We start from the raw sequence: 25,416 nt of genomic DNA, 5'->3' as shown, positions 1-25,416 counted from the left end.
TGATGGGAAGAGAGGAAGCCAACATAGAACCATTCACTCTCGGTCCCTGAAGCAGACAGAGGCTCTATGCTGATGAGTCTACAGAAGAAAAGAAAGAGGACTTCAGGAAAGGAGCACTCAGCATCTGTGCCCTTCCAATGGCCTTGGGAAGTCAGGAGTCATTGTTCAGCAGCAGGCCAAGATAGTCAGTGATGCTCAGCACACACAGCACAGCCTTGAGGAGCCTAGGGAGACAGGAAGCTGGAGGTCAGAGCACCCTCTCTGGGCCTTCCCAACACACTGCTGCAGCCAGTACCTTTTTCCTCTGATGGCACAGATCTCTAGGATCAAACACACATGGGTGAATGAACCTTGGCACCTGTGTCCTGTACCTGAAGAACAAGCTATCCCTTTTCCCTTTGCCTCAGGTCCCTTTTCTCTTCTTCTGTAACACACCTCAGGGCTGGCCTAACCAAAACTGTCCACACACACACACACACACACACACACATACACACACACACACGAGTTCTAATCCTCTGAAATAGTCATTTCACTTGATATTGATTCTCATATTTCTCCTGCCTTTCCCCAAGCTCCTTTTCTAGGCTGACTTCCAAAAAACAAAAACTATGGAATCAGATATCTTAGATTTAAGGTGCTCCACTATTGAAATGGCCCGTGATGTCCCTTGTCTTATGTGTAAACTGGGGATGATGTTAATATCACAAGGTCATTATGAAGGCCAGAAGATGTCACGCATGTGAGAGTCACCCTTTGTCAAACTATAAGGTCCAATCTATACTGCCCTGAAGGAGAAATTACTATGTTCTGACAGATGTCAAATACATCATGGTGACATGGTCACATACTGAACCAGGGTGGACAGAGGTCCCCGGAGCAGCTACTGCAGAATGACCACAACAGTCTCCATCAAAAGTGATGGGAATTAGGACCCACCAGTGCAGTCTGGGGACATTCAAAGAGTCCATCTGTTGAAAACTGGAAGAAGACAAATTAGAGGAAGCAACAATAAAAAAGGCTGAGCAGGCAAAATCTGTTCAAGAGAAAGAATGAGGCCATAGGGAACGACAGCCAGGATCAGGGTCACGCCATGGAGAGTGCAATCAGCAGATGCCTGCTGCTGTGGGGGACAAGAAAGACAGATTGATTGGACTACACCAACCCCTACAGGCCCTGGTTCCTCACCAACACTATTCCTGAGCTCTGCAGTCCTGGTGCCTCCTGTCTTTCACACTCTCCTCAAGGAAGCTTCTATTTTCCTTACTCCCTGGTGGATAGTTTAAAAAAAAAGTAAATGAGGGCTGGGGATTTAGCTCAGTGGCGCTGCGGCTGCCTGGCAAGCACAAGGTCCTGAGTTCAATCCCTGGTACTAAACAAAAAAAAAAAAAAAAAATTCTGTCTACAGCAGCAACAACAACAAAATCTCCCATAAACCTCTGCCACCCAGCCTTAAATTCCCTAGTTCTCAAATGGTACATTCTGTTATTTGAAATCAGAAGCTTCTTTTGTTTGGCCCAAAACTCTCAAGCCATTTACTAATTATATATATATATATATATATATATATATATATATATATATATATGTCCAGCAATGCTTTCTGAAATAAAAATCAATATGTTGACTATATGAGTAAATACTATCACAGTTATATTTTAAGTGACATCCTTGAAGATGAGAAGACACTAAAAATAATAATAATAATAATAATAATAATAAACACTTTAACTTTCAGATCTCCCTGAGAAGACTCTAGACCTGTCTCAAAATAATCTGTATGAATCAGGGTTTAATCACTGTCTCAAAATAATCTATATAAACATGTAAAGCAGGATATCCTAAGAGGAAGAGGGGATCCATAGTTCAGCTTTAGGGAATCTATGAACTCCATGAATTTGTGTGGAAGACTTGGAATTTATATGCACATTTGTGTGTGTTTATCCATGGATTCATCAAATTCATTAAAAAACTCATAGCCAAGTTAGAGATTTCCAAACAACTTTTCTCTTAGGCCTCTTTGGTCTCTATATATATATTTGACAAATTTAATATCTGTATTGGTCATCCCAGTACCTTCAACTTCAATCCTAAGTAAAACACTCTTTTCCTGACTTTCCCCAGGCCACTTTTTCATTTCTCTTTTAATGCTCCTCTCTCTCTATTGACTTCTTTCTGTCTCTTTTTCCTCATTCCTTTGCTAACTCCCTTTCCAACTTCCTTCTTTCCTGCCTTTAGTTTAGCCCAACAGTGACCTGGCTCATCTCTCAAACCTAAATAAGGTGCAACTACCTCATTTAAAATATTTTATTTAAGTCTCAGTCCTTTTCTAATCCCTTCCATATTCTCATGCATCTATCCCTGTGCTTATCCTCTAGCAAGTGCCTGGGGAGTCATATCGTATGAGTCACTGTGATATTAATAAGTGGTCCTTGCTGTAGGCAGATGACATCACTAATCCACCAACAGTGGGATCTATGCCCTTGAGCGATTTTCCCCATAGTAGAAAGAGGCTCTGTAGACTTCCCATTCTCTGGCTCCCTGCCCCTAACAATGATTTCAAGAAGTTTCTAAGCTGAGATTCAGGATACAGCAAGTAGATCCGGAATAGAAAGAAACCAACTTTACTATCTCATGAGATGTCAGTCTAGGGCAAAAGATTCTTAGGAGGCCCATGTCCAAACTATGCTACCTGAAATTGCTTTTGTTTATGAATAGTTGGATTTGATTGTGCTTCAAAAGAATGAGGTGTGAAGTATATGGTCTTTGATGATGAAGGTTCCAGTTATTGAATATGTTGTATGTATGTTACATCATCTCTAATCCTCTCAACCATCCTTAAGAAATTCATATGCAAAGTTAAATAACTTTTTAAAAACCAGAGCTAGTGAGTGCTAAAGCCAGGACTTGAGGCTACTTGTCTTTCTATTACAGTGCAATGCAATGTGTTTTAGCTATGGTTCCTCTTGTCTTGGGTACTGATAAAATGAGCATCAGCTGGTAGCAGAGAAGAGCCCAGCAGCAGCTTAGGTGACTGAAAGGTCCTCCCCTGGCTGACCTTCCCCTTCACAGTCATTTTCCTACACCACATCTGAGATACTTTCAATAACTGGAGATCCAATGACTAGTGCCTGTCCTCAGAGTATTAAGTGTACAGTTTTATAACACGATACCTTACCTCTGGCAAGGAAGTAGGGCCCATTTTTTGCCTGCTTTTACTGAGCATTGACCTCCTCTAATTACTCTGCTCAGCTAGTGCAGGAAGTAGCTGAAACTACCCAGATGCAGCATGCTTCCTTCTGTTAGGCCTGGACAGTGATCGCTTCTTGACTCTATGTGTGTGTGCCAACCTTGTGCTCCAAGATCAAGCGCGGGCTGCTGAATGTTGGTCTTGCACTGTGCCTAGTGACATTCTGTATGTGTCTTCCTTCTCTCCCTAGATCATAAGCAGGTGGGGCATTGTCTCTGTCCTCTTAATAATGGCGATGACACCCCAATGACAATAACAGTGATAACAATTTTTCTGCTTCTGATTTTCCAGACACTATGCTATACCAGGAGCTGAAGTAAGTAGGATCCCAGAAGAGATGTCTACCAGCTCAAGAGTACTGTTCCCAAAATTCTGATTGATAAAATCTAAGGAAAGAGATAAATGGATGCTTTCTAAGTGTACGTCAATTGGCTGCTTTGAAGATTAGAGAGAACTCTCAATTAAGTCTATAAATATTTCTGGATACCCACTACATCCCAGCCTTTCTGCTAAGTTGTGAGGAAATTCACAGATGTACTTAAAAATCCTTAAATCTAATTCAAGAGATGAGGAAAAAGTCATCTAAAATTAATTGAAGGGGAGAGATAATTCCACAGAAGCAAGAACATAAAGTAATAGGAGTCCAGAGGAAGAAACCAAAGGAATCTGGATTCTTGCAGAGGCCAGTGTCCAGCTGGTCCTGAAAATGTGCAGGGCATCTCTGTAGGTGGAGAGGAATGGGAAGGGTTTCTCCACCTAGAGGATGCACCGCAATTATTAATGATCTCAGTCACCATCATTGCATGCATCCTATATGCCCAATGCTATTCAAGGTGCATTATATACACTGATTTTTTTTTAACCCTGATAATAATCTCAAGGGTTTTCTCTACTTCACACATCAAAAAGTAAAGCTCTTCAAGGTGAAGTATCTTGGCTCCATGCCTGGGCTAGCTGAGGGGTCTCTGGTTGCTCCAAACCACTTGTCTTCCCGCTATCCAGCATTCCCTCCACCTCACCTCTGTAATGTGCTACATGGTTGCAGGCACCAGCCTCCTGAAAGAACCACACTCATCAACTTATTAATTTCTGTTCTTGATTTAAATGAGACTCTTCACCGTCTGCAAAAAGGCACAGAAACAAGAAATAGCTCAGCCCCCGTCAAGGCACAATGGTAAAATAATAACAATTGATCAGTATTACTGTGTATTTGTGATAGCTGTGGTGTCAACTTGAATAAGAAGTGCCTAGCAGATTGGGTTAGCACAGGTCTGGGTGTGTCTGGATGACTGAATTACTGAAGAGGGAAGACCCGCCCTGTCGTGGGTGACACCAGCCCATAGGCTTGTAGCATGGATGGAATTAAAGGGGAAAGAAGAAAGAAGTCTGGCTTCTGCTTCTTCAGAGGCGCTCCAGTCTTCACCATTGCCTTTGGACATCCATCTCCAGGCTTCCAGCACACTCTTCAGCCTTCCAATGCAGACCCTTTAGCTTCCCAGTGTGGACTCATACAGGACTCTGCAGTGAGCCCCAGGCTTTTGACTTTTGATTGGATCCTCCAGCTCTCCAGCAGGCAGATAGCCCTTTTGAATTCTTTGACCCTATCTCTGCAGGGAGCCAATATTACCATATATGTATTATATATATTATATAAATGTTAAATATTAAATCTGTTCCTCTAGTGAACCCTAACTGATACAGTTTTCTAGTATGTATTGAGATTTACTATCTGCCACATACTATTCCAAATGTGTTCCAGGTATTAATGCAAAACCACTCTATAAACTAATTACTATGCATAAATTATTGACTAGTCATGGATAACACGCTTTAACCAGTTAGGTGCTAGTTCCGAAGAGACACTCAAAAGCCCAGGTGCTTCCTTGGCTCCAACTGATGGTGACCAGGCATACTAAAGAAGAGGGAAAGACAGGTCTCCAGAGCTTTGTGTCCAGATGACTAAAGTGGGTGTTAGAGGTGTGTTAATGAAGAAGTGTAGTAAAGACCAGAATGTGGTATTATATTCTTTTAATTCAACCCAAAACCACTGGTCAGAATTGATGGGACTGGCGTCTTCCCTTGGGCTTGCAGTCAACTGAGGCTGTGGTATTCTAATTGAACTTTGCAGAGCAGTAGGCATCTCTTAAAGTGACAGATTCTTATTGAGTAAGAGGCAGAACATGTGGTAAGAGGAGTCTTTGCTTTAACTCCTGGCTCCCAAAAGAAATTCAGTTCTGTTGAAGTAGGTAATGTTTGAGGGGGGAAAAGGCCAAGAGATTTTCAGCATTGTAATGGTGGTGGTTACAGTCACTCAGTTATCAGTGAAGGGTTGTGCAAGACAGGAAGACCTAATAAGAATGGCCAGATGTCTTATTGGCACAGACATCAAGAAAGGCAGAATACTGGCAAGGAAGAGAGAGAACAATATACTTTTCTTGAGCGCGATGGTACTAGGCAACTAGGAGCTTTATAAAAAGACAAGGGTTGGTGTAAGCCAAGAGGAGCTGCCACCTTGCTAAGCTTTGTGGAAAGGAGGACGTGCCTAGTATATGTGTGATGGAGCTGGGTATGAGAGCACTGTTGTAGAGGGCATGCAGGAGTGTGAGTAGAGTGGGATGTACAGTTCAACACCTGGACTCTTACTAAGGGAGTGGAATGGTGGTTCTGTAACCAACATTAGTTACTTTGGATTTGTAATTAAAATGGTTCTATGATTTGTCTTTAACTATTCACAGATAATTGTAAATTCTGGTTTTATAAGCCCAAGGTATTTTACATTTCCTTTTCCAAAATGTATTAAATTGGAATTTTGTGATCCTTTATATACAAAAAAATAAAATAAAATAAAAAATAAACTAACTACTATGTCCATTGCCAGTTTATAGAGATGAGGACATCAGTGCATATTGAAGTTACACATTATAGACCAATACCCTGCCTTATCTACTTTCTGAGATTTTTTTTTTTTTAGGACTAGGGGAGAACATTTTATCTTGTTTGTTTTATTTGTCACATCCAAACTCTATTCTTTCCCTAGGTACTTCCTTCCCTGACACTCCTCTTTCTTTAAGTGGAGACTCCAAATCTACCTCCTTCTCAACAGTGTATATTCAAGTCCCTGGGCAAACAGTTGCCAAGGCAGTTCAGACCAGGCTCTGCTGACTGAGGGTTCTGAGCATCTCCAGGTCCATGTAAAGGGCAATGGTGGTTCGATTGCACAGAATGATTGCCAGGCTAGGGTAGAACACATTTGCATGCTTAAAATTCTGATGCACTAGAAGGCCAGCCTGCCAGATGAGACTGACTGGTAAGAAAGGCAGACATTCCACAGAAAGTACTGTCTGTCTGTAACTCTTCCCCCTTCATCCAGGGTTGGCCTCAAAGCAAACAACCAAGAGCTTCAATCTCTGTGTGTACTATAAGAAACAAGAAAAGGGAGGGTGTTGATAGAACACCCTTTCCTTTCTGAGCCTTCAGCCCAGCTGGAGAAAACATATAACAAGGCCGATGGGAGTCACACTCAGTGAATAGCCACTAGGCTGCCTGAGTCACTTTGTGCAGGCTTCTCATCTTGTTACATGTCCCCTGTTTATTCAATCTTCCTCTCCCCTAGACAAGAATTTCCCATCTTCTCCCACCTCAAATCTGCCACAATTCTCCATCTCATATGCAGCTCATGACCTTGCTTCTAATTTTTTATGGAAATTGGGAGCAATGACAAAGAAACTTACTGATCTACCTACAGTTCTACCTATGTGAGCTTCCTTCTCTCTTTCTACAATGTATGAATTTCCCATTCCCTTAGCTGAACCCGTTTCTGTGTTCTAAGCTCTATCCCTTTATAACTTCTCAAGAATTTTGTTCCATCCATTCTATCATCTCTTTCCTATGTAATGTATTTTTCTATGAGCATACAAATACGCTCTTTATTGCATTTAAAACCCACTCCTCAACCTCACTTGTACCTCCAGCTCTTCCCCTATTTCTCTGCTCCTCTGATAGCAAAAACCATTAGGAGCTATCTCTATTCATGTCTACCTTTCCATTCTTTCCATTTTCTCTTGAATTCACTCCATTTTAAAAACTTTTCTTGTCAAGATCTTCAATGTCTTACCCACCTTGACTCCTCCTCCTCCCACACAGCACAAACATAAGGATTCTTACATTTTATCTTACTTGATCATGGTTTCATTCTTGAAGTATTTTTTTCTGTATTATTATTCTTTCCTGGTCTTCCGCCTTCACTGGCTGTTCTTTCCCAATCTTCTTTGTTGGTTTCTACTTAAAATCTTGCCATCTAAAAGTACACAGGACCAGGAAAAGTAAGACAAGCTTAGCATTTTTTTCCCTTCATGATGTCCCAAGATAGAAGAAGAATATCAGCTGGTTTTCTCCTATCTGTTCATATCTAAATCTTGGAATCACCCTTGTCTGCCTTTCTTTCATATTGAATCTCCACTCCCCATGCAAGTCCTGTCAACTGTACTTTCAAAAGCCCCCAAAATCTGACACTTCTTACCATCTGCATTGCTACCATTTTAGTCCAAGCCACCACTGTACCTTACAAATACCACTGAAGAGAATCCTAGTTGGTCATCCTGACTGCCTACTCCCACCTTCTGGAGAAACCTTGACAAATCCTAAGTCACAGCATGTCCCTACAATGGCTTTCCATCTCAGGGGAAAAGCCAAATTTTTTGCTATAAATTAAGTGGCCTCTGAATTTGGTGCTATGAAAATAACCGTATAAAAATATCTTCAGGAGAAAGTTGGGAACAGAAATCTTAAGGATTGAAAAAATTAATTAGATGTGATAAAATGTTGACAGTGAGGACAGACAATGAGTTGACAATGAGTTCAAGTAATATGGCTCTGAACAGAAGAAAAAAACAAGATTACAAATGAAGGTGGTTTAGGTCCGACGGGATTTTTGCATAAATGGAACAGATACTAAGGATAGTTACTAAAAAGGAAGAGGTTGAAGATAAAAGTAGTCCAGGCTGTTGTACGGTCCTAGAGGAACAGAACAGGATGAGAATCTGGAGATTCAGTTGAAAATGACAGTTTCAAACAGAAGGCAGGACATGTATTCTAATAAGGCAAAAGGAAGAAAGGGTTGGTGCAAGTGATGATAAACTTGTAGATGGGAGATAGGATGAAGGCTACAGAAAATAAAGAGACCTAGATGATTTGAAAGTTTCACTAATATGGATCACTCATTGAGTAAAGTATCAATTGAGTAAAGTAAAATATCAATTTTTTGGCAAACAAATACTATTACATTAAAATACAATTCAATTCTGGATGGGTATTCTTTTGTTTTTTAAAAAAGATCCATATTATGGCTATGGAGCACATATTCTAATTTGATATGGAGTTTCCATTATAATGAGGAATATCAGACTTTTCTCTCATTGCTGAGACAAATACCTGACATCAAAACTGGAAGGGAAGGGGTTTATTTGGCTTACAGCTTGTAGAGGTTTCAGTCAATAATCAGCTGGATCCAAGGCAAGGATGGTAAATAGGCATTGCTGAGGAGAAACAACATAAGGAACACAAGGTAGCAAAGGCAACAAGAGGGTTACCAGCATCTTTCTGCCCTCTTTGTCTTATTCAGGCCACTTAGGGCGGGCAGCACTCACAAACCTCAATCCTAGTGCCCTTGAGCCTAGCATTGCAGCATGAATCAATCCCAGTTTCACACACTCTAGATCCAGCCTAGGACCACAGGAGACTTTGGGGGCATCTAGACCCAAACCATAATCTAGACCCAATCAGTGTTCCTAAGATGACGATCTGTAAAACCCCAAGGACTCAAAAATGAGTTCCAGTGGGTTCATGTCATAAAAAATAGTAGTGTCATTTGTTTGTATTGCTATTTGGAAAAACTGATCAATAAAATAATTAATTAACATTTTATTGTGAAATAAGAGCTTAAGAATGCCCTAGAGGTACGAAAAGAGACAATGTAACAGTGGACTTCTGGTGAGCATCAATAACCTGTTTTTCTTTTCTTTTTTTCTTTTTTTTTTTTTTTTGGTACCAGGAATCAAACTCAGAGACTTGCACTTGCCACGGAGACGCTGTACTGCTGAACTATGTTCCCACCCCTTGGGTGAGCATCAGCTGAACAAAACTGGCTACTCTGGAGCTCTTTACTATTATATACAGATTTATATTCATTATTCTCAGGCATATGTTGTTTGGTTTACACCTGGAAGTCGCATATACCCATAACTAACCATCATGAAGACAGGCAGCTTGGATTATGTTACTACTGAAATATCGCAAGTTAATAAGGAGCATAAGGAATTCTAAGCATTTTGCAAGTTTCCCCCAGCAAACTGATCAAAATCTCTTGTACTCCCTGTCTTGGCAAATGGTACATTCCATTCAGTCACTGGACACTGAAACCTTTCAATCTTGTCATTCATTTTTATTTTCTCAACACTCCTATCAGTCACCAAGACCAGAAAATAGTTCCTCTTTAATATCTCTTGAATAGAATCCTGGGTCCTGCTGGCAACAGTGCAGAACTTCGACAGTCAGATATCGCTTCCTTCCCTCCCTAAATGCAGCTTCCTGTGTGATCCTCTTCCCACCTGTAACCACATTGCTTCCACTGCTCCTATTCCAGTCCTTGGCAAAGTCCCTAGAGCTCTGCTGGTAAAGCTCAGGCTGCCAGGGAGACCCTGAATGACTTGACTACTGCCTGACTCTGGTCTTATCCCTTCTTATTTTAAGCCAACTGGATCTTATCTCAGATTTATTTGTGCTACAATTAACACAACAGTGAATGCTTCATTGTACAATGACATCATGAAATGTTGTCTCCTTTACTGGAATTTTCTCATCCTCCCTTGTATAGCCCTAATTATTCTTCAAAGCAGAATTCTGAATTTGATATATACTTTAAAAGGTTTTGTTTTTGTGTCAGTTGCAGAAATAGTTTGCTTGATATAATCCTGTCCTTCTAACAGTTCATATTTTAAAAATTGCTCCTTAGAAGATAGAACTATGATTCAAAGACTTGATCAGGGATAAAGAATGCTAAGGCTAAAGGCTCAATAATATTGTGGACTTCAACAGGAAAATGCATTGGAAGCATTAAATATCCCAGCCTGATACAACATAACCTGGAATTTTCTTCTTGTCCATACTATGTTATTTGCCATGTTTGAATAATGCAGCATATGAGCTAATCAACATTTCTTCTTAAAAAGGAGATAGATGTAATTATACACACTTTTAAAAGAATCATTATATCATACAATATATAAAACTCAAACAAAGAGAAGCATAAAGTAATCTTGCTCTGGCAATTCAGAAGGCACTAGAAATATTATAATTAACCAGGTTGTAGATGCTCAAAAATTATGTCAGACAGAATTCCATGGACGCTGCAGTGGCACACAGGTAATGTATCTATATGTCATGAATTTTCTGGGACAATTCGTTTGTTCCCTTTGAAAATGAAAATAAAAATTCTTGCTCAGACTATGAGACCTTACTTACAGCAGCTTTTAATTTATTTCTGTTTAACTCAGAGTGCTTAGTTTTGGAGTTTAAGGGCTGAGAAATTTAACCTTCTATTTTCTATTGACCTCTGGTACAGAAACACAAGATGCTTCTCTTCTCAATTTTCCAGGTCCATATCAAAGTCTGCCCACTCCTTGGGGCTCCCTGGGCCTCAGTCCACTGAGAAGTGTCACAACTAACTACCTGGGTGTTCTGACAGGGAGAAACCCTGCTGTATCATGTTTGCTAATCTTCATGGTATAAATACCATCCTCGTCCTATTTCAAACCACCAATTATTTAGCAACCAGCTCACAATTGATAAAGAAAAAGAATTTTTCTGTGATACTTTCTAAAGAATGGCAAGACTTTGTGTAAGACCATCGTAAGGGCAGGGACCATGGCAATAGTGTCTTGCAGTGGAGAGGGGGGTGGAGCTCAACCAGAATAACATGTGGGCAAGCAGGCATTATAGCCATGAATCAGGGCGAGGTCAGCAGGTGGGAAATTACTAAGTGAAAAGAACAGGGAATGGGAGAGGGATAAGCTTTTGGCTAAAACAACCTAACAAGATTGTAACTAAAGACAGCCAAGTGACCAGACATTACTCAGGGTACAGGATGAGGAACCTGACTGGATACTGAGGAAAATCTAATATTGAGCTAAACTGACTTAGTAGGGCTCTTTTTTAAAACTAGGTTTTATAGAGATTTCCTTTAGATGGGCCTAGGGAAAGGTTCAGACACCTGACTAGAAATAAAAGAAAGAAACTGACCAGGCCTGTAATCCTAGCACTCTGGGAGGTTGAAGCAGGTAGATAGCAAGTTTAAACCCAGCCTGGCCAAGTTTGCAACTTAGCTAGACCTTGTCTCAAAACTAAAAAAAAAAAAAAAAAAAAAAAGTAAGTTTGGAGATATAGCTCAGTGCAAAGGTCCTGCATTCAATTTCCAGTAATGCCAAAAAAAAACACTCCCTGAAAACAAGAACAAAAATATCTGCCCAAGCAAAGAATCTTGAGCCATCTCCTCAACTGTATGGAGCATTTTGTCCTTCCTCACTCTTGGTTGTCACCAGACCAGTATCCTAAATAGAGTCATTGTGCTAGTATCTTGAATAATGTCCTGAATGACTCAGTTAATTGCCTCCCTCCTGGGCCGCTGCTCAGGAGCTGGAAAGCTCAGGTGCCACCCCCAGTTGGTGCAGCTCTGCAGCACTGTTTATTCCAATGAAAGGGGGGTCTCAGTGGGAGGGGCTGAGCAGCTCAGGACATGAGCTGAAATCCGTGAATACGAGTCTTCTTGCCAGGAAGGATCCCTCATCACAGTATGGCTTCTTGGCCTGCCATTATGGTGGTGGTAGTGGAGGGGATTGTAAATGGAGATGCCATTTCCTCCCCTCCCAGTACCCATCCATCAGTACCTGCACTCATGAACTTAATGCCCTTCCAGGAGGCACCATGTGGGCTTGTGGGCTTGCCACCAGCTATGGACTTGCTACCAGTGAGGCATCCTGGTACCAGCCCTCTCTCTGTCTCTCTCTCTCTCCCCTACTCTCCCTCAGCCTTGATCTCCTTCAGATGAACAGCAGTCCTTCAGCCTCCCCCTGTGGACAAAGTTCCAGACCTGAGCACCTTGCAGCCTCTGTGGAAAAAGAACCAAAGTAACTAAATCCTCCATCCACACCCTGGACGAGTCACATCCTCCCATCCCTGGCCACAGGCATGCATGGCCACAGCACTGTCAAGCTCCTTTCTGGGCCTCTGAGCCAGAAGACCTAACTTGGAGTCTTGACTCTCTACTTTGGAAAGCTGTATGAATTTTGGTGAATCACATAAGTCATTTGAGGGTCTTTTTTCCTATTAAAATTATTTTAAAATAATAAATACTTCATGAGGTGGTTATCAGGATTAAACAATTTTCTAGTGCTTTATGAATGATAAAGTTCTATTCATTTTAATTCTTGCTGTTGATTTGAACAGAAAGAGATGAGCCAAGGAGCCCTTCCTGGGGATCAGATCCCTTTATTCACATATTAAATTTACTTGTTGGATGCTATGTGTTGGTTGGCACGTGAGACCAATGCATTTGGCTAAGACAGGAGACAGTTCGTGGCCATCAATGACAGCATAGTGACCGCCACACAATCATAGATGTCTGCCTGTAGCACGGAAGCTCCTGGGGGCATGTTAGAAATGCAGGATTGAGGCCGACCCCAGAAACACCAAATGGGCACCTGCATTTTAACATAGCCCACCCGGGTCCTTTGTCTGCACATCAAGGTTTCAGGGGGATCTGCTGCAGAGAGAAGCAGAGGAAATATTGGTGCCTTGGAGTGAGTGGCTCCTAATTCATCTGAGGGGGCTTAAGGCAGCCTCCCATCCAAAAGTGACATTTAAGTAGGAGCCTTAGGAGCCACACTCAGTGGTCTCTGATTCGACAGGGGCCAGCTGAGCACTGCAGAGCCTGCTGTCTGCTCCCTGAATCTTTCTGCCTCCCTCTTGTCTCCCTGTGCCCTCTGGAGCCGCGCCACACTCCCTGGCTTCTGGCTCTGGGCCTGGTACTCTCAGGCCCTTCTAGCACAGCCAGGGGAGGGGAACACCCTCTGGCCCTGGGAATTCCTTTCTCCAACCAACTTCCTCCCCTGGTGGAGAGCAATCAGGCCAGTCCCTTGGAAGGATTTTTCTGTATGTGCCACCCTGATACAGCGATGACTGATGGTTTAATGAAATGTATGCTGAACTCTGACTTTTGAGCACTAAATATAGACGATGCACATGCTGGAAGCGCTAAATTTAGTGACACTGGCATGGAGGGAGGGAGGAACTGTGGTGTCCGGGGACAGCTGCAAACAGCCTGAGAGACACCCAGGCAGCTGCTGCAGTCCAGGGTTCATTGATTATTCCTGTCATGGAAAGGGTGCACTAGCAATTTCTTCCAAGGTTCATTTGTTTGTTCCATGAGTTTGTTAGCAGTCATTTTTCTGTTTAAGAAAAAAAAAAAAGAATGCATGGAGCCTGGGGAGAAATCTGTCTGCCTCAGTCAGATCAGCGTTCTCCCCTGGGGTGGCGTCCAGCGCTGTCCCTCACAGGCTGAGTCCACATCTCCTGGTGGGTTACTTCTAATTCTGTCCCATGCTGCCCCAGATCTTCGCTCAGCTTGATGAGAAGGCTCCAATTACTGAGGCTGAAGGTCAGAATGAGTGTGGCTCTCTCATACTGCCAAACCATGATGCCCTGTGGTGCCTTTCCGGGCTTCAAGCCCCCATGGAGTGGCAAACTTGGGCAAAAGTCGCCTAGCTGCTCATCTTGGTTCAGGATGGGGTGAAGGTAGGAAGAAAGCAGGCTCCTTGGCCCCCTGCCTCCCTCCGGCGGCCAGAGAGGCAGCATTAGAGTACCACTTAGCCTCTCCTGGCAGAAGGCAGACAGTCAATACAGGAAGAAAAGGTGTATTAGCCAGCCAGCCCTGTCCCCGCCACCATCCCTGAGAGCTGTGGACAGAGAAGCCACAATAAGCATCCATTTGCCATTTCCCCCTTTGTTAGCAAGAAGCCTGTTTCTCTCCAGGGTTGAGCCTGAGATAGCTCATCTGCATTTTGATTGCTTCTTTGGATAATAACAACTGAAAATGGACTCTGATCTCCCTCTCCAATCACTTTCCATTAATTAGATCTAATTATGCAAACTAGGCAAGGAAAGGAGATCTCTTTGCCTGTCCATGAATAAATCAGGCTTGATTAAAGCCACTCTGTTTTCCCCCACTTCTCCAGGGTTCCCCAAACTTAGGGGGGTTAGAGGAATGTGATGATCCCTTTATTCCTCACCCAGTCCACCCCCCTTCTCCCCTTCTTCTCTGGGTGATTGCGACACTGGCTTGCCTCACCTCCAAAAGAGGGAAGAAAGGAAGAGTTTGGGCCCACTGGTTGTTTGAGTGTCATCACACCCATCAGATTGGGGTTTGTGATTTGGGGGCTCCTGGGCATACTTTGAGAATTAAATTCCTGGAGAAATCTCTGCAGAGTCCTAATCACTCTCATTCTTAGCCTCTCTACTGGCCATGATTACCTGCAAATCAGTGTACAAAGTCACAGCAATTGTCTGCTCCTTCTTGATGGAAACTGAAAGTGTTAATATCCATATGACTCAGGGGCCACTGGTGGGTAATCCTGGAGGAGACAGGAAGAAATCAGAGGACAGGGCCTTCCTGTCTTGTAGCTGTAGCCCCATGGCTTAACATGGATCAACTTGTTCAGGTCTGAAGCTCCTTTTTCTCCTTGGGTTTCCCACCTTATCCCTAGAGGACAAAGACATGATTTCTCTCTCCGGGCCACAGAGGTACCAGCTACCACTTCAGTGACCTCTGCAAATGCCTTCTGTCATAATCTTAGTACTAAGAAATTTAAGGTGTTTGACAAGGAAACATCACAAATGCAGATTTATCTCAATATTTACATCAACTGACTTGAAAACTCTTATCTCCAACTCCAGAGGTATTGTGTCTTCTGATTTATCTTTAATTATGAGAGACTTTCCTGGGGCCCTTTTGCAGGATGGGGTAGTCATGGGCTTGCAGACTTTCTGGGATTATCCGATTCCATCGGCTATGCACCTTTGACTGTTACAATTTACAGGTTCATTTTACAACTGTGAAGGAATAGAAGTTTCAGAAAACTGATAGCAAGGCAAATAATTCTTGTCCATCAAAATGAAAATTAATTTTGTATGGTGGAGATTTGACTGATTTCTATCCTGAAAAAAAACAAGTTAACTCCAAACATTATATTCGATTATACTATAGGGTGTGTGTGTGTGTGTGTGTGTGTGTGTGTGTGTATCCTTCAAAATTCTCCTTTGAACTCATTTTAGCATCTTACTCATTCTCCAGTTAATTAATGGGTTAAGTAAATTTTTTGACATTTGTTCATGTTATATTTGCGTGTGAGTCATGATTTTACCTTTTTGAAAATTGTACTGTAGCATAAGTTTTTGACTTAATATTGGCACCTATTATGTCATATTAACAATCATTCACTATATCAACTTTAGTTTCCATTTTCTTAAAAGTCACAAAAGAGGAAAAAATTATTTCACAGGTGAGAAAACGGAGGGTGAATGAAGTCTCTTTGCCGAATATCATAAGGCATGAAAGTGGCAGAGGCAAGACCTCTAGCCACGTCTGTCTGCTTTGAAAGGCACTTAAACTGTTTCTCCTAGATCAGAACAAGGGTGACTATATTGACATAGGCCAAAAGCTAGGTACCTATAGCCTTCGCCTTACTGAAAACTCTGTTGGGTTTGTAGAGAGCAGATAAATAATCTGTATCTTGTTCCTTCAAAGTAGAAAAATCATCTGCCAGGAAGGACGTCTTAGGTGCTGCATTTGAACCTATACAAAACAAAGGAACAAACACAGCACTTTCTGTCTCCCTCAAGGTGTTAGGTACCAAAACCTGCTGAATGCTTTCTTTATCTGGGCCCTGCCCTCTTTCTTGCCATTATTCTGAAAGCCCCCAGACGACAGTAACACGCCTGAAAGGACCTAGCCCAGTGCTGCATGCAGACAAGGCTCAAAGAAATATTGTGGGATTTCAAATGTCCGCTTGGGTGGGCAGATTGGTGCCACACAGAGGGCCCAGTCAGCTGAGATCCTGCTATTCCCCAACACCAGGGCTCCAGCAGAAGCCCCCACCACGGAGCTTCATTAACCTGGGGGGGGGGGGGGGCAGCTGTGCGCGTGCTTTGGAGGAGAGCCAGGCTGAGACTCTGGAGGACAGGAGGGAGCCCTGAGGAAAGGGAAAGGAGAAGTCAAAAGGAGAACTCGGGCTAATCAGTTGCTGAGGCGGCTGCTTTAATCCCTCCCCCTCCGGGGCCGCACGCTGTTGCCCTCGCCTCTGTCTCCTCGGCCACCTCTGGCACCTTACACCCCGCCCGCTGTCACAAGCCCCAGAAAGGCAGCTTTCCCTGCCACCCCGTCCCCGCCACAGGCATCTGCACTGCTGCTCGCGGAACTGCGGCGTCCTCCCGGTTGCATTTGCAGCTTACATAAGCACTGCGCACGCGCGCGCGCACTCGTGAGTGCAGCGAATTCACTTTCTCAGTCCAGGAAATCCCTGCCAGAGAGCTGAAGTGCTACCAGGTCCCCGTGCCCCCCACCCACCCCCACTAGCGATCAGATGGTCACGCCCTGAAACACCAAAGCCCACACTGCAAATCCCCTGTGACGCGATAGAAAGACGTCCGGACCTAACCATGGACAGCGAACTCCTCTTTGGCAGGAAACAGGGACGCCCTTTGCGGGGCCCAGCGCCTCGCCCAGCCAGCTGAGTTGGGCAGGGTGACTGCCGGCCAAAGACCTCAAACCCACTGTGCCAAGGGACATGAAGGACAAATTGGCTTGTGTTGAATCTTCTCAGTTACCTTACTTCACAGACAGACTGACCTTGTCTGTAATTGCTCCCCTCTGGCTCTACTAGAGTGTTCTACTCAAAAAACATTAAGAATTTCCCCTGAGGCAATGAGCTTGTCCCAATTTCCTGCTGGCAAGAATGAGAGGCGCCAAAATCTGCTCTCTCCCCTGACCACCTGACCGGCTGGGCTGCAGCCACTCTTCCACTCCTAGTAGCCTCTCAAGTCCCGTACCCAAAATCTGCCCTCCACTTTGACAATTTTATAAGCATTCTCTCATACCGTCCATTTTCTCATGCCAATCCATCTGCCTCTGTCGGATGTAGAGCAAGCCACAAAATGTCTTTCCAATGATGACAAAGCCGTTTGTGGGGTCTGATTCATAACCCTGAGGCAAGAAGGGGGAAATCCTTCCCGTGGACATGAGCAGGACTGAGCTGGGAGAACCCCCAAAAGCCCCATCTCCTTTGGTCTAGGGTTATTTGCTATCATCAAGCCTCCCACCCCAGTAGGATCAGATTCAAAAATTCTACATCTAGAAATGGAAGGAGTGGATTCTGAGAGGAAAGTTGAGGAAGAAGATAGATTAGGGTCACAGCAAATCAGCAACCGCCCAGTTTGCCCTGGGTTGAAGAGAGGACAAGGGATTTTCCACCTGGAATGTTCTGGGCAGGTTGGGACTAGTTGGTCACCCAAGGCAGGGGCAGGGATGGTAAAGCAATATTTTTTTGTAACTTGAACTCTAGATTGAAATTGATTTTCTTCCCAAAGTATACAAGTATTTAGTCCCAGAGAAGCAGTAAGAAAGAAGACCGCTTTCCATGAATGTTTTAGAAACTTGATTAAGATAACTTGATGGGGAATTGTGAACAGGGTAGAATTCTGGCAATAGGTGTCAAGAAATGTAATGGGCTGATCATGTTCAGAACATTTAATCTCCAGCTATGTCTTATGCCAGTTTGAGTGGCTTAAACCATAGAAAGGAACTTCATATCCAGGGTAGCATTCTCACACTGCCCCTAACTGCCATCAACCTCCACCTGGAACTTAGAATAGTAACAGCCATCATTTGGGTGGCATTTACTGGGCAATGGACACTTTCTCTTGGATCCAGTCAGCTACAACACAATGGAAACAGCACTGGCTTAGAAGTTGGACACCTGGTTCTATTTTCATCTTGATTCGCTCTGACTGTATGATGGCAGTCAAGTTCTTAACTTTCTCTCATCTTTAAAATATGGGCAACAGTTCCTAGCCTGTTATTGTGAGGATGAAATGAGGTCGAATTGGTTCCCAGTGACCCTTAATGACGTAGACCCTGATTGACAATTCCCAGAGTGTCTCAAGCCCTCGTTTCCCTGGCTAATTCACTTTTTGCTTCAGCTTTGGGAGTCATCAGATCCACTCTATATACTTGATTTTTTAACATCTATTTGGGTATCTTTATCTTCTCGAGTAGAACATCTTAACTCTGAATTAAATCTCTTTCCAGGCCTGTTTGGACCGAATTCACAAACCCTTAATTATAGTGCAGCCAGATATTTAGATGCTGCAAGGAGAGGTGAGGTGGAAACCTGTCATAACCAGAGACTAAACAGCTACAAGAAAAATTCAGGGCATCTGTAGACCACCTGACTCTGGAAGAACTTCCAAGGCTTGAATTCTTAAGACATTCAGCATTCAAACCTTGAGCAAGAAGTCTAAGCACTTGGGTGCAAACGTTGTCTCTACAGATGTACATCTCTAAACTCCAGGTTTACAATCATTGAAGCAGAGTGAGGCAGATATGGGCAGGGTGGATATAAGGAATAGTAGATATTCTTCCCACTTCATGGAGCTATGAGGACCAACAGAGCTATTATGACCATCTTTTGTAAAGTCTAAAATATAAAACCATTTAAGTATGAAAAATCAAAGTAAATGACTTTATTATGATAAAATATATATAACAAATGTGTAATTGTAACCACTCTATATGTAGAATTCATTGGCATTAGTTGAATTCAAAATATTATGTAAACATCATCAGTCTCTTCTAACTTTTCCATTACCCCAAAGAGAAACTGTACCCATTAGCTAATAACTCTGCACTGTCCTACCCCTCAGTTCCAGGTAACTTCTAATCTACTTTCTGTTTCTGTGAATTTGCTTATTTTAGACCTTCCATATAAGTGGACTCACAGTGTTTGCCCTGGTATGCCTGGCTTATTGCACTTGGCATCATGTGTTCAATGCTCATCCGTTCACCTGTTGCTGGATACTTGAGTTGTTGTGTGTAACTCTGCCATGAATACTGGTGTACATATATTTGATTGAGTCTTGTTTCCAATTCTGTTTTATAATGGAGTTGCTAGGTCATATGACAATCTTGTTTAGGTCTTTGAGAAGCTGCCAATCTGTTTCCCATAAAGGCTTCACCAGTTTTTCTTTCCAACAAACAATAAACAAGAGTTCCAGTTTCTCCATATCCTCATCAATCTTGTTATCTTCTTTTTTTTGTTTTGATTTGGTTTTTTTATAGCCTTCCTATATGTGAAGTACTATACAGATTTCAAGGCACACTGTAATACTCATAATCTTCAGACAAAAGCCATCAATCAATAAATGTTGGTGAACTGAGTATCAACTGCATACAGATTGCTTCATTTAGAAAATATTTCTTGAGTGAGGCACTATGCATATCTACATGGCTCAGAGAAGGTGAGAAAGCTAGAAATAAAGATGGCTATGGGATTAAATAGGGAAATTTGACTCAACAAATTGAGCAGCAGAGAGACCATTTGCCAAGTAATCATAGATGATAAGCAAGGACTCACAACTTCTGGGATCAAACATCTGTCCATTCCTTTTAGATGCAAATCTATAAAGTTTGCATTACAGTTTGTACTTGTTTGACCAGTAATTTATGAAATTATTTTGACATAATTTCTCACTGGTTGTGCACTTGATGAGATGTCTGAGATATATATAATATCAAAATGAAATCCTACCTCTGTAAGCATCCCTTTGTCTGCAGATGTGTATCTTTCCATTAAATCTCTACCATGTCCAAATTAGGTTTTGTAGTTTGGATGATGGTGGTTATATTCACTATAACTGAGATACTTATCATAGGAACCAACTGTCTTTCCTTCTGTCTCAGTTTCTTTCTTTGCTTCCTGGTATTTCAGTACATTTTCATTTCTCTTTTGTCAAGGAAAGGGTATGAAACGAACTTCCAGGCTCACAGCTCAACATTTGCACTTGGATGTTTTCTCAGATCAGATAATGGCCAGATAGAGGTTGAACTGAGAAAGAAAGCAAAGCATGAGAAGTTACAGCCACTTGAAGTTTAAAATGAATAGGAAGTATCTCTGCAATTATAATCCATGTCAAAAGGAAAGCAGACTATAATTAAAAGAAAAACAGGGGACTATTATCTACAACATTGTGTTTACTATTTAAAGAAGGCATTCCAGGGAATAAAGTAAATTATGAGTAATTTAAGAAAGACATTATATATCTTTTGGAAGCAATTTGCCAATATGTAGCACAATCATAAAAATGTTTATTCTCTTCTATACAGTAATTTTATTCTTTAGAGATCTACTCTAAGAAAAGCATGTGGACAAAGAGTAACACCTCATGTTTTCCAGCAACACTAGGTATGTAGAAATTTTCTAAACCTAAGGATTGGGAGGGACCATGAGCAGAGATGTCACAAAGTGTCCAGTTGGTGGTTACCTGGAAGCCATGAGCACAGATTGGCTTTCATTGAAGAAAGAGAAACTGAGGGGCTGGATGGACAACCCAGGCAAGAGATGATGGAATGGCAGGCAGCAAAGGATCCACCTCCACCCCGGACCTTGGGTCAGTCTTCCCCAAGGGAAAGAGGACTTCTCACAGCGGCCTAGGAAGCTGTCTCCGTAAACGAGAGGCACAGAACCATCCAGTATTAGGAAAGAAGCGGAAAATGCAGTGGAAGCACTCTTCACTTGGGGGAGAGGCTTGGTGGAATTTAATACAGGCAGGTTGAGATGTACTTTGGCGACCTGAAGGTCTACAGCATTGAGGATGAGGACACTTGGCCTGGGCAACAAGCCTCCATCAACCCGTGGGCACCAGCTACAGTGGAGGTGAGGATGTGCTGCTCCTACGTGGCTGTGCAGAGAGCAGGAGACCCCTTGCAAGCTGCTAGGCTTGCAGGGATCATGGGAATGGGATGTGTGCTTCAGATACAGGCAGATGGAGATGTGAGCCAATGACATGTGTGCCCACAGGCCTGGAAATAGCCTAAGTGTACGAGGGTGGGGAAACTAAGTCACTTATGACCTGTTTTATAACCTATGGGTTTGGTATGGTCTATGCATGCTCGGTTTTCCAACCGGACCTAAGATTTCCCATGTACGATAAAGGCTGCACACCTGCAAACCACTTTTCTCAAGTTTTCTGGGCATGAGTGTCTGTTTGGTTGTTATCAAGGGATGATTTAGATAAGTTTGGATTTATCACCAACTTTGCAAATTTGCAAGGTAGAAAGAGATGATGGGACATTTTCTCTAGCGGAAGATCCACTCTGGTGGGTAGATATCACACATGGCTGACCTGCAGCTCTCCTAGCAGCACCCAGGTGCCACAGGAAGCAGAGAGCAGCAACTGAGGCATCACAGCTATGCTTGTGTATCTAGAACAGGGTCTTCCTGACCCTGCTCCCTCAATGGGAGACATACACAAAGGTTACATAAGCCTTACGTTCCCTGTGTTAAACTTCAGAGTGGAAAAACATGGAGCGGCTTCTGCTTTTGTAACCAAAATCAGACTGATACAACACAGCCTGATGCTTACATGCCTGAGCTCTAGTACTACTGAGACCTAGCTCCACCCCAAAATCTTCCTTTAACTGTGGTGAAACCTTGAACAAGTTCTCTCACCAACTTTTCTCTGCCCAGTTTCCCTTCTGTAAAATGGGTTAATAATTGTACCTACCTCATGGAACTGTCATGTGGGTTAAATTATGTGATCCATATCAGCATCCATGAGCACTACCTAACATTATTACTGAACATTGGGCAATTAAAGTAGTGTGATATTTGGCATAAAAAGGAAGAAAAATGATATACAAAGCATAAGCTCTATCTGAAAAACATGAATGAAAATATGCCAATATTTTTATACATAACCAGACATTTTTATATATCTTCTCTCTAGATTATGTGTTTCAAGATGATTTCATTTTCTTCTGGGTTTTTTTAATGTTTTTTGTATTATCTACAATAAATCCATAGATACTTTTGTTTAGAAAGAATAGCATGTAGCCTACAAGGAAATGACCTAAATTCTCATTCAAACCTTGGTATTACTCACAATCCATCATGCAAAAGAAACACACCCAACTAATATTGCCTCCTTTACATCTAATTTTCAGTATCTTTTTAAAATTCTTTCTCCACCAGCCCAAAAGCAAGTAAACATGGTGATAACTCGAGATCTGGGAACAGTAAAATCCCAATTCAGAGAATATGCAAAAAGTGAGCTCTGGAGAGAGCAAAGGAGTTTGTGGAATTATTCTAGGGAGACTGTTTTACTCTGTTACCAAGTAGGAGGAGAAAAAACTATTGCTGTGGCAGCTGAGGCTTAATATCCCATTCAGGAGCAGTTTCAGAGGTTTAAATGAGAACTTAGGCTCTTTTCATTCCCTCAGACAGTCAGTTCTGCAAGATTAAGTTAGTTTTGCTGTCAATATTGGTTACCTTCCTTTCACTAGAACAATATACCTAAATCTTAAAGGAGGGGGGATGGGTATTTTGACTCACGGTTTCAGTGAGTTCAGTCCATGATCAGTGGCTCTAAGGCAGGTAAAGCATGGTTGAAGGGTACAGTGAAGGAAAGCTAGCCACATCATGGCAGTCAAGAAGGAGAGAGAGAAGGGAGGAGCTGGGACAAGAATGCAGCCTTCCAGGTCACTCCTTGATGACATCTCTTCCTATCAAACCCCACCTCCTAACAGCACATTGAGTTACTGAACTCATTAGTGAATGAATTCAGTGGTGAGTACACTACTCCCATGATCCAATCACTCCCAAAAAGCCCACCTCTGAATACTCCCTGGAGTCTTCTCTAGGGAACTAGTTTAGACCCAAATCATAACACCTGCTTTTGTGTTTACATCTCCTAATGTCACAGTGTAATTATCAATAATATTTCCTTTGACTTTCAAAAAGGTATATCTATATCTATATATCCTATGCAAAACCTATCCAAATAGTGTTGAGGCTTTGGATTTCCATAAAGGAATGTAAAAACAATCTTCATTAGATTCCTTCTTAGTTAACTACCCAAGAAAAGCATCTGCTTTGTTTTTGGTGAGCTTCCTCACTTGAGAGGCTGTGGATCACTTCCAGCTGAACTGAAATCATTACTTACATATTCTCTTTCTCTACATAGGGTACCTCCATGAGCATCTCCTTCAAAAATAAATGTTTTAAGAAAAAAAATAGTCTCTTGTACATTTCTGTTCATCTCTTTGTGTCTAGAACATGCCCATCTGCAAACAAGTTCCAAGCACTCATTTCAAATGGAGGCTCATGATCATGTCTTCATCTTCTCTATATCACCAGAGCTGCATACAGCGCCAGTTTGTAGAAATGCAGCAAACTTTGACTGAACTGAACTTGCCATGAGTCACAGCAAAGAGATGATAGAGTAATCCATCATTTGGATTTATCCATTAATTATTTTCATAGATGTTGTTTCCCAATCAACATCTAGAGAAGAAATGTTTGGATAGGAATTTTTGTTTATTTTTTAAATTTCTTTTTTATGTCTTTATTGGACTTGGAATTGGGTCAAAATGCAGCAAAGTACCATCTATCAAATGAGTCACTGGGCTGTATTCTGGGAGAAATCAAACAAAACATCATTGCAGAAACATCACCTTTGAGACTATGAGGTAGTGGGGAAAATAAAATATGTATGTAGTGTTTTTTATTTGTTTTGACATTAAGTTTGATAACCTATAATAGTCGTCTTCATTCCTTTCCATTATCCTTGCCTGTTTTCTTCATCTCTTTACCTGAGCATGCCAACATATTAGTTTCAAGGTGGACTAATTTACTCAAGGACACATATCAAGGCTAATCTCAATGTGAAGGTGATAGAGCTCATCCCTAAAAAGTCCTTCAAGGACTCATGAAAAGCTAAAGAAGACAATCTCTGCACAGCAAGCGTTAGACGAATGCAGGAATGTTAAAAGAGAAAGAGAGCAAAGCAGCTTTGGAGCCATAGAGAGAGGATTTATTCAGGACGTTAGACATGAACAAGGGTTGGTATTGAGATGAGCTTTAAGATTTGTCTTCTGGACAGGAACACACTATAAACATGGAGGGTTTAGGCCCCTAACCAAAATTTCAGGGCCCCACCCCAATGGGACACAAAAACCATGGGATAACCTCGTAGCTCAGAAGCTGAGTGTCATGGACACAATTCAGGGAGGCAGGAATGACACCTTGTGGAATTGTGCGTGTCCATGTGAACCAAGGTCTGGATGACCTTTGCCTTGCTCGTATCTCCTGAAACATAGACCTCACTCCAGATAGGAATGGCAGGAGGGGCAGACTCTCCAAACTGATGGAGAATACATTGTCCACTTCTGGGAAAATGGCATTAAGTTAACATTAAGTTGAGGTTTGTAAAACAGAGTCTCTTGCACAATTTTACTGGTGAGCTAAAATATACCTGCTGTATGTGTGCTGGTGACAATCAGGAAGTGACAGGCTCAATTGTGTGTGCTGCTGGCTTGGGGGAGGGGCAGGAGAGACATTGGCCCCAAGCCCAGGCATCAGTCCTGCTGTGACGAATCTGGGTTCAGCGATGACATGACGGCCTGGGAGAGGCAGGGTGTGTGGGAGGCCCCATGTCACAAGCACAGCAACATCAGTCTGGACGCTTTCCTGTTTCAAAGTGAACTTGATACAAACTTGACCCAATCCAATTTGAGGTGCAGAATTGGGCAGTAAATCACAGAAGAGCAGCCAGCTTTACCTGTCACATTACTAACTTACCATTTGCCTCAACTCCATCTTAGCCAGCTGAACAATTTTCCCTATGATGCTTCCTTTGATATTTTTATTCCCAATCTAAGTATAAAAGAAAAGATAATAGAACAGCAAAATCAAAAAGGATAGGGGAACATGAGCATTCCAGAAATCAGTGGGCATAGTACCTTTATTTATAAACCCATTAGCATCGGTATATAGTCACACATTTTC

Source organism: Heterocephalus glaber, unplaced genomic scaffold (assembly GCF_053883595.1).
Source record: "Heterocephalus glaber isolate CG9 unplaced genomic scaffold, H.glaber_assembly_v1.0 deba00000738, whole genome shotgun sequence".
Lineage (NCBI taxonomy): Eukaryota > Metazoa > Chordata > Mammalia > Rodentia > Bathyergidae > Heterocephalus > Heterocephalus glaber.
The sequence above is the reverse complement of the archived record's forward strand: the minus strand, read 5'-3'. Positions refer to the sequence as shown.